Raw genomic sequence first — 14,257 nt, 5'->3', positions numbered from 1 at the left:
CCAGATGGCCCCGAACCACTTTTTCTATCAATTCCCATCATGTACAGGCAGGGCCGTAGGAAGAACCGACTCATGGGGGGGGTTTTGGTGACTTATTTTTACCTATGATTTTTTGTCCAACAACACACGTATAAAAAAAAATGAAAACAAATTATGTTTGTAACTATTTATATGATTATTAATTTTTAAGTACTCAATAATAGTTTTCGTTTAAAATTGTTACTTAAGAGAAGACACAAATGCCACAAGGATGGTAAAGTGTCATTAATAAAACCTTAAAAATGTAAATTTAGAAAAGTGATCCTTAGCCTAAAGGGTGGTCTAAATTATTTTTAATGAAATCTCTACAAACAAAATTTGAAAATTGCTTTCATCGAAGGATAAAATTTTTGATTTTGTATAAAATTCTGGTAGATAAAAGTTATTTGATTTGAGCATAAAATAAGATATTTTAGGATAGTCTTCAATTTCTTAAAAAAAATACTTATTCTATTCTGAAATCAAACAAGCCCAATCTTCTTAACTCTTTTGCAAATTCCAAGATTTTAATCTTTGATGAAAATAAATAATATTATCCTAAAAAAAATTAAGATATAAAAAATTTTTGAATCAAATTTGCTCGAACATTAATAATGTTACATCGGAAAAATAAAAAAAAAATTGTGCAGATTTTTTAGACGAAGATCAGGTACATGTTTCCTAATCAGGAAATATTTTACATAAAGAATCAATTCTATACTAAAATTCCTGTGGATGATTTTTTTTTAAATAAAGTTTGGGATATTTTGCATGAATCAAAACTTTACTCAAATTCTTCTTTATATTTGTGATTTCAGCTGAAATGTGAGTACAAACTTATTCTGATTAAACATTTTTGAAATCTGGAAATTGAATTGACTAGCAAATTTTTAAGTTTATGTTCTTTTGAGTTTCACAACAATTTTATGTTGATTGAAAAACTCATTCACCAGCTAAATCTTCTTCTGAATTTTAAATCTGAATTAAAAAATTGAACTTTGAATCTTTTTTCGAAATGTATAAGAAATACGATTCCCGAAACTTAATTCCAGATAAGAATTTCATCAGCCAAATCTTAGAGCCGTCATTCATGAATCCATTATTTAAATTCTGTAGTGCTGGTTTAATCTTAATTCATTATTTCAATTATTTATTTTTAATCTGTTTTGTGAATTTCAATTTCAATGTTTTCAATTTTGGATCGCCACTTAGAAGCTTTAAATGTTTATATTTTGTGTTAGAATAATGTTTAAGAACTTCGAATTTGAATATAATATAAATTTCTTCTTTTTCCATATTCGGAAAACTTTTAAACAAATATTTAAAATGCATTTGATTTTCGAAAAACATGATTCAAATTTGATATGAAATGCAAAACCGAATTCGAACATAAATTTCAAAGCAACTTTTGATTCTCAATTTCTTATGATTATTCGAACTGAAAATCAAGAATCCCAAACTTGATACAAAATCAGAAATACGAAAATATGTAGAAATACAATTTTGGATATAGGAATATGGAACCAGAACTTCCAAAATGGGTTTCATTTAAAATTTAATAGTCAGACCGGAATTTATATGATAAGGTTGCCAAATTTCCCGGTTTTAATCGGATTGGCCCGGATATTTAATATAAAAATTGGGAAAAGTCCGGATTTTGGCCGGGTTTATTCTCATTCTCATTCTTAAATCAAACTTAAAAAAAAATGTGCTGTAATTTCTTTTATTTATGAGTTCAAATTTTTTGCAGCAAGTATCAAAAAATTTTCATGATAGGTTTTTTAAGTTTTTCTAGATTTTTGATGAGTAATTCCTAGGTTTTGACCGGTTTTGCCTGCATCTGGTCGACAATTTTGAAAGCAAATACCCGGATTTGGCCTAGTTTTTATATAAAACACGTGTTAAAAAAAGTCTGACACTCTTATTCTATGAACAAGTGAGAAAATTTTGAAAAACTGTAGCAGAATTTTGAACGTGAAATGGGTTTTTGTGGTTTTGTATTAGTTTATAGTTCAGATAGATGAATATCTTTGCTCTTTCATCATAATCTGATAATGAATTTAAAATTTTGAGTATAGAGTAGGATACCTCGCTTGCTTTTTTGGACCCTCATGGGGGGGGTTTAACCCCCAAAACCCCCCCCGTTCCTACGGCCATGTGTACAGGTCAAGAGCTTTCTATTGATGTGTCGCAAGTTAAAATCTGATTATTTTGATTTTTCGGATTCCGGAACCGGCCCGATTGGCCGTGGCCAGGACCAGATGGCTCCGAACCACTTTTCCTATCAATTCCCATCATGTACAGATCAAGAGCTTTCTATTGATGTGTCGCAAGTTAAAATCTGATCATTTTGAATTTTCGGATTCCGGAACCGGTCAGATTGACCGTGGCCAGGACCAGATGGCCCCGAACCACTTTTCCTATTAATTCCCATCATGTACAGGTCAAGAGTTTTCTATTCATGAGTCGCATCATGACATTTTTTAAATTTTTCCATGACAGTCACGGAATCAAAAATTCAAAAATGTCATTCCGACAGTCAGAGGACCAACAGAATCTTCGACTGTCACAAGTCAAAAATGTTATCGACACTCATTCTCCGTGCAGCATTTCAGCTTGCGATTTGAGTACACATCGAGCAAAGAAAGTCACTCACTTGTCAGAGCTATATGTTGTCTAACAATGTATTCGTTATCTCCGAGTGACAACCGTACCAACATTTTGTTATGGACTGAGAGGAACCAAGTTTGTTCGCTACTTGTACAGATCGCGAAGTGTACAGTTCAGGATAAAACCTTTATCGCATCATATTCATTTCATTTCCATCGCTGCTTACATCCATTGCCACCCTAATGAGCATATTAAAAAAAGAAAAACTGAGATAGTTCATAATTGTAAAATCCTTCTGCTAAAGACAAAACTTGATTCAGACTTCTGATTTTATTTTTTGTACTGATTAAAGAAGTTCAACTGCTTAAATATATTATGTTATGATTCATGCTCGGACGAACACGAAACATGTAAATGATTGCAAAAAAATGCTATCAAAAACAAGTTTAGAAGTTGCTGTGAACCCCGGAAAACAGGCTATAAGTCCTTTTTGATTTAACAACCCAGAAAACTATGGCTATTCGTCTGGCCTTTCCCGTTTTCTAAACCTAAATCTCTCGGAAGAAGGTGTGGTGGTGGATCCGGGAACAAGCAGCAAGTGGATGCACTCGGTCGCTCGGAAATAGTAAAACCGTTTTCTGGTTACATAGTTACATCGCGCACATCAGGGCAGGTGCCATTCACCTAGTGCTGATGGTCCAAGGATTTTCCTCACTTTTCGCCGCCTTTTTCGTAGGGGGCAAACGTAATCGTTTACGTTTGCTTGGCTTGAGTTGGGTTTGGGTTTGTCTTTTTCCCGTTCTTTCTGTTTGTCGGTTGCTGCTCGAAATACTCGACATTTTCCCCCGAAAAAAAAAGAGGCAAACAAGAATCACACGATACATTTCGGTGGCGATTTTGTTAGGACTTCTCTTCTGATACCTACTTACTACTGTGTTCCCTCTATTATTTTGATTCCCTATCACGTCACGTCGCGGCACGGAGGCAAATGAGGACTTGGTTCCGCGGAATGTTGTCAAGAAGTGACCATCCATCCGCGCCGCAGTGCGTTCTGATGTGCCGAGGCGTCAAGTGCGCTTCCGCTGGCTTCGGTTGATTTTCATTCCGATTCTATAATTTAAATAATCGTTTCTTTCGACACGAATTGTGTGGCACCAGAATGTGTGATTTTTGGCAACGTTTCGGATTTGCGATAACGGGGTTATGATTGGGTGATTGGGTCTTCCAGTTGGAGGGTGGCTCCAGAGAGTGAAGCTCAAAGTCAATCGCAGGGCATGACCTCCACCAGCAGGTGTCGTTGTTCAAGTGATGGTGATGGTGATTACGGGATTACTCCTGCTTCAGTTGCTGACACTTTTTTTGAGTTGATCTACGATCTCCCAACTCCTCCGGTGGAGTTTGAGCATTTTCAGTTGCCTCCTGTTTTGTTTGGTTACGTCGTTTTTCGCCGGTCCATCAATCTGGGCGCCCTCCTTTCGATGCATTGGTACACCAGTTGGTGCTGTGTTGATTTCCAGTATTTATCCAGCCTCCGATCTCGACAAATTTACTAATCATTTTCCGCTTTTCTCCCGCTCTTCAATTTCAGTTATGATGGCTCGTCCCGACGTCGCAGGGAACGGTCGAAACGGTCGCACCACCGCCGCAGCCCGGACTCGAGCCGCCGGAGGAACCGGCACCGGGAGGACAAATCCTCGCGCCGACACCACAAGGACCGGGAACGTAAAGACAGGGAAGATAGGACCCCGGTCAAGGTAAAATATTTCCATTTTTCTAGCATAAACTGTACTCTCGCAAAACAGTGTAAATGCGAAAAAAAAAACAGAAAAAAACAAACGACGACAAACAATGTATGTGTGTGTGTGCGCGTGTGGAAGTCTCTCAGTTCATTTTTATTTATTTTTTTACAAAATGAAATATCAAAAACAGTAGTAAACGTCTGAAGAAAAAAAAAACAGTTGAAAGTGCAAGTGTAAAACGAAATAGACGGTGCATTGCATGTGACGTGACAGATGTGTTTTCCTTCCTTTGTCTTTGAGTTTAATGCATAAACATTAGTGTACGATTTGTTTGCGACTTCAGGAAAAAAAATCATCAAATAACAATAAGACATATCAATGTTACAAAAACCCAGATTTATGGTTTAAAACTACTATTTTAAGATTAAACCTCAACATTTTCAGACAGTTTTCGCCGCTATCAATTTGGCTAAAAGGCGTCAAAGTCAAAATTTTCAAAAAATCTATCTTGAACAACAGCACGAAAACAACTAGACTCACAAATTGTTGTATGGGAAGTTATTAAAATTAGAATTTGTAAATTTAGTTGATTTCTGAAATTTTTAGATTTTAAACATTTCTGCATTACTTTTTTTTTTTAATTTTGCTAGCTTTGTAAAAGTAAGTAAATTTTTCTTATTTTGTTCTCGTGAAAGTTTCGAAAATGTTAAAAAAATCTTGAAAAATTCAGAAATTGCGTGAAATTTGTTTGCTTGGCTAGTTTACAAAGTAATTTTAAAACTTTTCTAAAACTTAGGTGAATAGAAAAACATCATTTGTTTGTTTTTTTTTATAAATTTCAAGCATAAAACAATTTCGATTTTGAACAATCATACAATACTAGGTAAATTAAATTAATTTTTGAAAATTTATCAAAAATGTATTATGGAGGATAATTAAAAAAAATTTAAATGAATTCAAAAAATTTACTTATTTCAAACATTTCATAAATTCCTAATTGAACAAGTTTTTTTTCGTAATTCTTCAAACAAACAGTTAGTGGAAAGTTTACCTTTTTTCAGAAAACATTTCTTTTTTTTTACTCGTTTTAAAAAATTTAAAATCACTAAAAACTCTTTTATAAATTAATCCAACCTTCCGTTTTGATTTTTTTTTTTCAATTTCAAGTTAAGTTTGACGCATTGATCTATCTTCATTTTCACAAATGAAAAAATCATTCAACGTTTCTGAATTTCATCTCATTTAAATAGTTTGTGACCTCTCTTAAAACTGATTCTTACTTGAGCTGTCCAAAACCGACGTTTATCGCTCATATTCACATTCCAAAATTATTCAAAATTTTTTAATTTCATCTCATTAGTTTGATACTTCTTGCACAAACTAAACGAGACTTGATCTCTCGCAAGCCGTCTTTTGATTGACTGTTCTTGTGACTTAATTGGACTTGACCTGTCGCAAGTCTGTTTTTATAGATCGTTATATTCGCTTTCCAATATTTCTTAATTTTATCTCATTAAGTTTGAGACCTCTCGCACAAATTAAACGGGATTTGACCTCTTGCAAACCGTTTTTGATTAGCTGTTATTGTGACTTCTCGCACAACTTATTTGGGCTTGACCTGTTGCAAACCTTTCTTTATCGATCGTCATAATCGCTTTCCAACATTTCTGAATTTCATCTCATTAAGTTTGAGACCTCTCGCATAAACTAAAGGAGACTTGACTTCTCGCAAGCCGTTCTTTAAATTAACTTTTATTGTGATCTCTCGCACAACTTATTTGGACTTGACCTGTTGCAAGTCTTCTTTTCTCGATCGTCATATTCTCATTCCAATTTTATTAAATTATTCCATTTTTAAATTCTAGATTTTAATTTCAAAACGGAAGGTTGGATTAACTTATAAAAGGAGTTTTCAGTGATATTAATTTTTTTTTAAACGAGTTTAAAAAACGAAAGAGATAATAAAAAAATGTGTTTCCGGATGAAAGGTTACAACATGCTTGTGTTCAAGTAAATTAAAATTTTGGATGAGGTCTTGCAAACAAGAAACTATTAGCAGTTTTCTGCTGAGAAAAAATTCTTTACTAATACGCAGAAATTTTTGCTTAACTTCTGTCATTGAAAAGTCAACAAACAATTTTCAGCTTCTTCATAAACTTGAAAATTAGATATTGAAGCTCGATTTCAGATACTTTAATTTGGGGGCAAAATTATAGGTCTTCCTAAAGCTACGAATTTTAATAATTGAAAGTATTAAAATAGCGTTCAAAATGTGAAGTTTTTCTAAGAAACACATTTTAAATACATAAGAAATTCTGCTTGAATTTCAGTTTAATGTTTCTGATTTCAGGCATTCAAATTCGGAAATCTAAATCTTTAAACGATTTCCGAATTCAATATAAAGCTTCAGATTTTCAATTTTCAATTTCAAACCGAGTACAAATTTGAAATTTAAAATAGGAAAAATAAAAATGTTCATCAAAAATATGTAAACTGAAATTTGAATCTGAAGTCAGATTTGAAATTCCATTTTTTGAATACTGTTTAAAATTTCAATTTTTGAACACCAACTTCTAGTTCCTTATTGAAAATTTTAAATTCTAAAAAATTTAAATTTCGAGTTTCTAATTTTTAATCACGAATTAAGAATTTTAAATCTGAACTTGTAGTAAGAATACAAAATCTAAAATCTGACATATGACTTTTGAAATCTTATCTCTAAATATTAAATCTAGAATTTCAAAATTAAAATTACAGATTAAAATTTAGATTTAAGATTCAGATTCGGATTTCCGATTTAGGTTTCAAATTTAATTTAAAATACAGATTTCAGATTGCGATTCGGACTCTAGATTCAGACTTCAAATTTATAAGTCAGATTCAGAGTTTAAATTTGGAATCTCAAATTTAAGATCAAAGTCAGATTTCGATCTTACATTCAGGTTTTAGATGTCTGGTTTCAAATTGGAATTGCTGATTATTTTTTCTAAAATTGGAATTCCAATTTTGTTATTTTTTTTTAATTATTTTTCGTTTGACTTGAAATCCAAAAACGTCAATCAGTATAACTATAAGTAGGTCACACTCTACTGTGCCTTTGTCACTTTTTTCTTCTGCCCATAATTGACCTGTCAGGTGTAAACGGAAGGAAGCTCTACATGTGTTGTGGAGCCGCGACAATGTAGCCGCGTAATTCGAAAATCACTTGCAAAATCCCTGCCTTCCTGGCATGAATTGACTACTGTCTGGCTGGAGGAACGTGGAGCTCCTTTTCTGGATTTTCCACAGTTCAGTATTTTCCTTCCATTACGGCTGTCAGGATCCCCGAGACGGTTTTGGCGTTCGAAATCGAAGACAAGTTTAACGGGAAAACACTGTTCGTCGCGTTGCACTGCACTGCTGCCCTATAATCAAAAAGATTAACGAAAGTTCTGAGAGATCGAAAAACTGAGAGACCTTCCCCCCTCGCACATGTGTAACATTGTAAATTTTCTCTACGACTATTATTGGCAATTTAAGTGGTTACCAGAAGTAATTAGTTCCAGATTTTCGAAAAGTGAAACATTTTTCTATTTAGGACCTTAAGAAAACGCATCGAAAAATTGAAAAACCTGAGGTGGAACTCCATCTCTCGTTGAGTAGCTCAAACTATTGAGAGCTTGCAAACTAATCTTAAACCCCATTACTAATCTCAATCTCAGCCATACTGATTTAAATCAGCTTTTCCGATTCGCGCGCTCCTGACGAAATGATAGTGACAAAGATTCTCATGATTGGTGTTTACTTGGGAATGTTAAAGTGTGTGTGTGTGTGAATTTTCTTGTTTTTGAAAAAAAAGCTTTTCTTCGCCTGAGCGCATGCGTAATTCAATTTTTCAGAAATTATCTCTCTCTTGAGAGAGAGAAAACCCGTGATGGAGTAAGTTTCTAAGGAGGTGGACTAAAAATAATCGTGCAGAGCGTCAGATTTTTGTTGTTGTGAAAATCTCGAAAATGCTCGATCATTGGCCAATTTCGCTAATAAAGAGGGAAGCCGATCGGAAAATGAGCGGGTGAATTTATGTTTTTTTTTCGTTTTCTTAGAGATTTGTGATTATGGTTTTTGTTTGTGTGCGGGCAAATCGAAGAGTGGTTGTTGGAACAAATTTTGTGGAAAATTATTGCTGCAGCTGATGCATTTTCTCGAAACATCAACAACAGATGCTGGTTAATACATTACGGTGTTTATTTAGGAAGAAATTACATAGTTTCTTGGAATAAGAAAATCATTATCGATTTTTAGCGGGTTTTTAGGTATGTCATATATTTTTTCCAACAAAATTTTTTAAACAAAATTGGCGTTCCCAAAAAGGACATTCAAGGAATCTTCATTTTTTCTATGCACTCCTCATGTAAAAATTTATATTTTATTGATAAGCATATTTAGAAAGACTCGTTAGCTGTAGAAGATTTTTTTCAAATTTCTATCCATCAACTAAGGTTTCTGGAGCTCATCGTTTTCCAAAAGCTATTTGGGAAAAATCCTCACTTTTGATCAGAAGCCATTGAATAAGTTTCAAGGGTGGGGTGAGGGTCTTTCCGGAAAATCCGCCCCTCCATGAAGAAAAAATTGAGATTCCACCTAGGTTATGGCTAATTTTGGAATCCGATTAAGAGTGAGCTTTCCAGATTCCCCGGATATATAATACACAATTTTAGGGAAATTCGGTCCCGTCGGTTGATTTCATTGAAAAATGCCCGGATTTTTTCATCATTTTTGCCAAATCGAACAAAAAAAACAAATTGAATTGTAATTTTTTTTTATTTATGCGCGAAAAACGAGATTTTCGAGCAAGTGTTATAAAAATAATCATGAAAGGTTTCAAGGCAGCCAAAAATAAGATTTAAAATCTACTAATAAATTTTGATGGAAATTTTTGTTTTTTTTTCAATTTTTTTTCCTTGATTTTTGTTGAGTAGTTCCAAACTTGCCCGGATATTGCCCATATTTTTGGTCGAAAATTTGACATCAAATGTCTAGATTTTGCCAGGTTTTTAGATAAAATCGCCCTTTTTTGTCCGGCCTGAATAAGTGAATACGTACTGAAAAAATTTTGGCAACCTTAATTTAGAGACAAGCATTTGAAAAATGATTGTTTACTAAAACACACAAATTACTTAGAATTCCTCTTGTCTTCCGAGATGAAGAATTTCAATTTCAATTCAATTTCAAATCTCGACAAAATAAAAGTGAAAAGCCACTAACAGAGTAAAAAATACTAACATTATAAATTGTAATAAAACACCCTATGAACTCGTAAAACCGATCCGAAGTGAATTGAACTTAATATTCCTTTTGAGGTTAATTGAGAAAATTATGGATTCCAACTTCGATGACATTCGAGCAAAAGTAACGTTGAATTTATTGTTCTGAGTAACAAACTTTTTTTTGATTATTCTGAAAAGATAGCGAAAACTTTCGAACACTTTGGGATAAACGGTTAAATGTTGAGAATAATGACAAAAAACTTACGTGAAGAATATTAGAAAAATTACAACCATGACAATAATTTTGATAACAAATTAAAAAAAAACTTTTTTTTTTCTCGAATTTGTTATCAAAATTAATGTCATGATTGTAATTTTTCTAATATTCGTCACGTAAGATTTTTGTCATTATTTTCAACATTTTTGAAATTTCATTTATTTTTTATAACTTTATAACTTTATAACTTAATTGACTTCTAACTAAAAAATCTATGCCATAAAAAAAACAACAAAAAAGATCAATAGTTTTAATGATCAGAATTTTGATAGAAAAATTAAAACCTCTTTAAATGATTTTAATTGCTTATTGTCTTTTTGACGCATTAATATTGTTTGAAATGTTTAACAGTACTGAATTAAGCCAGCTTAAAAATGTTTAAAAACATCTAGACGATATATAGGCTCGTGTGGATTAAAAGATCCAGATATGTGATTTTTTCATTTCAAGTATTTGATACCGTTTTTATTTTTATTTTTTCCCAATTGTTATAATATTTGGACTACATACAAATTCATGAAAAAATATTTTTGATGTTTTTTTTTAAATTAACCCAGTCGATTTAGACACGCTTGTCTCTCACTTTTAATCAATAAATAATAACGGTGCCGGCCACGTCCTTGTGTTCAGATGGGGTAATCGCAAGTCATCTCTTGAATCTTGAACCAGTTTGTTTTTTTTTCTGAAAAATCTGTGTCACTGAACTCATGAACTGTGTCGAAAAATTTGTAAACCCAAGATAGATTTTGGGTCCTTACGGATTTCTCCGTCGATCTACGGATTTTAAGCTTTTTTACGGAGCTACGACCAAAAAAAAAGGTCATCAAGTTTCATTTTGCCAAAATTAGAACATTTTTCGATTTTCGTCAAACCTACGAACTTAAGCGGTTTGCAATCTGGCAACGCTGTTGGGGCGCGTTTCTTCGAAAATTTCATGGCTAGCACTCACCTGAGACACGCAAATGGTCTGTTTCTCTCTGACGATTAGATGATGTAAAATCGCGACAGAAATCGCCAAAGCATGCCAGAAGGATCGTTACTATCCCACTGGCGATTCGAGTTACCTTTCTGTCGATTAATGTTAACTGGGTATTTTAGTTGGAATACTCTAAGAGTCTCATGAGACCATGCGTATTCTCTTGAGAGTCAATGGTATCGCTCAAGAGAAGTTGTACTCCATGCTTGTGTTTGAAAATTTCAACGGTTTCCCACCGCAAAATTCGTAACTTCGCAGCTCATCATTCACTTAAGAAACTCGGGTCTTTTAATTTAAAAACTCATTATTTGATATTGAAAACACATGTTCACATAACATGAGTGAGTTGTGATGAATTTTGAGTTATAATTATGACTTTGTGAGTTCTGTGTGAGTACCCTTTCGAGGAGAAATTCCCAAGAGGGACAACTAAGTTTCCGTCATGTTCTACCTGTCTTTACCTATCAACAAACTTATGAGCTTCCACTTAGATGATTGTAACATTCCATGGGAAACCACCTAAAGTTTCGCCGAACACCTCGTGAGTTTTCACCAGAGACCAGAGACACACGGGAAATAAAAAAGAAGGTAAAATTTACCGAGAAGAACAGTTGGTTTTTTTACCCATTTTTCGATGTAAATTTTACACTTTTTTCAATCTCCTAAGAAAAGGATGAATTGTAGCTTTTTCGTTCCACCTAGAAAAAAGGTAAATTGTACCGTATTCTCATTCACTGACTAAAAAGGTAAATGCTATGTTTTTGCAGGTGAATTGTACCTTTTTTTCAGCTCAATTTAGGAAGAATTCACCGCGCTACGAGGTAAGCTTTAGCTCGAAGAGGTAAAAGGTATCTTTTTCGGATTTACCTTTTTCTAGGTGAATTGTACCTTTTATTTCAGCTCAATCTAGGTAAACTTCACCCTGCTACGAGGTAAGATTTACCCTTTTTCAGATTCACCTTTTTTCGGTGAATTGTACCTTTTTTACAGATCGATTCAGGTAAACTTTACCTCGTTGTGATGTGAGTTTTACCTCGAAGAGGTAGAAGTAACCTGATTTGATTTCAGGAGCGTTTACCTTTTTATTTCGGTAAATTTTACCTTTTTTTTTCTTATTTAATTTTTGGCATTTCGGCGAGTTGTGAAAATTCAAGGTAGAATATTTAGAAAGAACATGAAAGTATTATAGGTGGAAAGATCAAAGCTAGAGCGCTTTGGGTAGAAGAAATTGAATAGTTGGTGAAAAATGTGAGCAGGGCTTTTGTTGTGTGAACAGCTTTTGAACTACTTGCGTGATTCTTTGCCGCGCGCCGTTTCAATGTTGATAGGAAGCGATGAAGAAACCCATCGCATTCCTACCCACATTGAAACACGGACGGGTCGAACACATGTGAGATTGTGTCCGACCGGGCAAAAAATCACCCAAGCAGCGCTCACATGTGCTGTTCTATTGCTAAGCCAATTCTATCGATGCGTGCTACTTTTTCAGGTACATCGGATGGTTGCTACTTTTGTTTTTCGCATATTATCCATCCGATGCCTTACTTTTTTGCCAAATGCATCGTGGTGAATTGTGTTGTAATTTTTGTTATCCCATTTCCCCCCTTCTTTAGCCAAGTGATTCTGTTATCTTATTTTAATCGCCGCTGGGATATATTCTTATTTAATTTTTGGCATTTCGGCGAGTTGTGAAAATTCAAGGTAGAATATTTAGAAAGAACATGAAAGTATTATAGGTGGAAAGATCAAAGCTAGAGCGCTTTGGGTAGAAGAAATTGAATAGTTGGTGAAAAATGTGAGCAGGGCTTTTGTTGTGTGAACAGCTTTTGAACTACTTGCGTGATTCTTTGCCGCGCGCCGTTTCAATGTTGATAGGAAGCGATGAAGAAACCCATCGCATTCCTACCCACATTGAAACACGGACGGGTCGAACACATGTGAGATTGTGTCCGACCGGGCAAAAAATCACCCAAGCAGCGCTCACATGTGCTGTTCTATTGCTAAGCCAATTCTATCGATGCGTGCTACTTTTTCAGGTACATCGGATGGTTGCTACTTTTGTTTTTCGCATATTATCCATCCGATGCCTTACTTTTTTGCCAAATGCATCGTGGTGAATTGTGTTGTAATTTTTGTTATCCCATTTCCCCCCTTCTTTAGCCAAGTGATTCTGTTATCTTATTTTAATCGCCGCTGGGATATATTCTTATTTAATTTTTGGCATTTCGGCGAGTTGTGAAAATTCAAGGTAGAATATTTAGAAAGAACATGAAAGTATTATAGGTGGAAAGATCAAAGCTAGAGCGCTTTGGGTAGAAGAAATTGAATAGTTGGTGAAAAATGTGAGCAGGGCTTTTGTTGTGTGAACAGCTTTTGAACTACTTGCGTGATTCTTTGCCGCGCGCCGTTTCAATGTTGATAGGAAGCGATGAAGAAACCCATCGCATTCCTACCCACATTGAAACACGGACGGGTCGAACACAATCTCACATGTGTTCGACCCGTCCGTGTTTCAATGTGGGTAGGAATGCGATGGGTTTCTTCATCGCTTCCTATCAACATTGAAACGGCGCGCGGCAAAGAATCACGCAAGTAGTTCAAAAGCTGTTCACACAACAAAAGCCCTGCTCACATTTTTCACCAACTATTCAATTTCTTCTACCCAAAGCGCTCTAGCTTTGATCTTTCCACCTATAATACTTTCATGTTCTTTCTAAATATTCTACCTTGAATTTTCACAACTCGCCGAAATGCCAAAAATTAAATAAGAATATATCCCAGCGGCGATTAAAATAAGATAACAGAAACCTTTTTTTTTATTATTTTCCGTGCAGTCTCGCGTACACTCATGGAAAAAAAAACTCATGACCTTTTATTACTCGTGAGCTACCATCGCAATACTTTTCATATTAAAGGATCTTAGTAGATTCTGTTTCAAACAAATATTTTCATGAAAAATTTTGGAGCTATCTCCAAAACTAAAGCAATTTGTGAGCATACGCGTTTCTATAAGAAAGCTCGTGAGTTTCCATCGCAGTATTCATGCGTTTCTATGTTGGAACTCGTCAGAGTTCAACCGGGAATCGGTATTTTTTGTCTATGCTACAAAAAGTTTTTTCGCTTGCCGCGAAAGTGTTAATCTATTGAGGCATAACTCAAATATTTTAAATTTGATAAAAATTATACTCTACAAAATTGAAAAAAAAACTTTAGTTTAACTGTTTTTTTTGTCTTAGATTTTTGTGGTCCTTAAAGTGTTAACCGTTCTTTGGAAAATGTGTAATTTTATGATTTTTTTAAATTAATTTGCATGAATTTCTCGTTCCTAAAACACGTTTAATTAAATGATTCAACACTTTAACATTCGATTAATTTAAATTTGATTTCGAAT

General features: G+C 34.1%; 1 protein-coding gene across 2 annotated transcripts in view; it reads right to left on the bottom strand.

Annotated features, from left to right (window-relative positions):
• The window catches only part of LOC129739663 (40S ribosomal protein SA), a 243,595-nt gene that overhangs the window by 175,910 nt on the left and 53,428 nt on the right, over nucleotides 1-14,257 (bottom strand). Inside the window, exon 1 of one of the 2 annotated variants that reach the window (XM_055731150.1) lies at nucleotides 4,557-4,566. The exons of the other annotated variant lie outside the window; for it this stretch is intronic. The gene's annotated coding sequence lies outside the window, so the exon portion shown is untranslated. Of the gene's footprint in view, nucleotides 1-4,556; nucleotides 4,567-14,257 lie in introns of those variants that run through there. 2 annotated transcript variants of the gene reach the window in all.

This window comes from Uranotaenia lowii, chromosome 1, assembly GCF_029784155.1.
Source record: "Uranotaenia lowii strain MFRU-FL chromosome 1, ASM2978415v1, whole genome shotgun sequence".
NCBI classification, from domain to species: Eukaryota; Metazoa; Arthropoda; class Insecta; order Diptera; family Culicidae; genus Uranotaenia; species Uranotaenia lowii.
The sequence above is the reverse complement of the archived record's forward strand: the minus strand, read 5'-3'. Positions and strand labels throughout refer to the sequence as shown.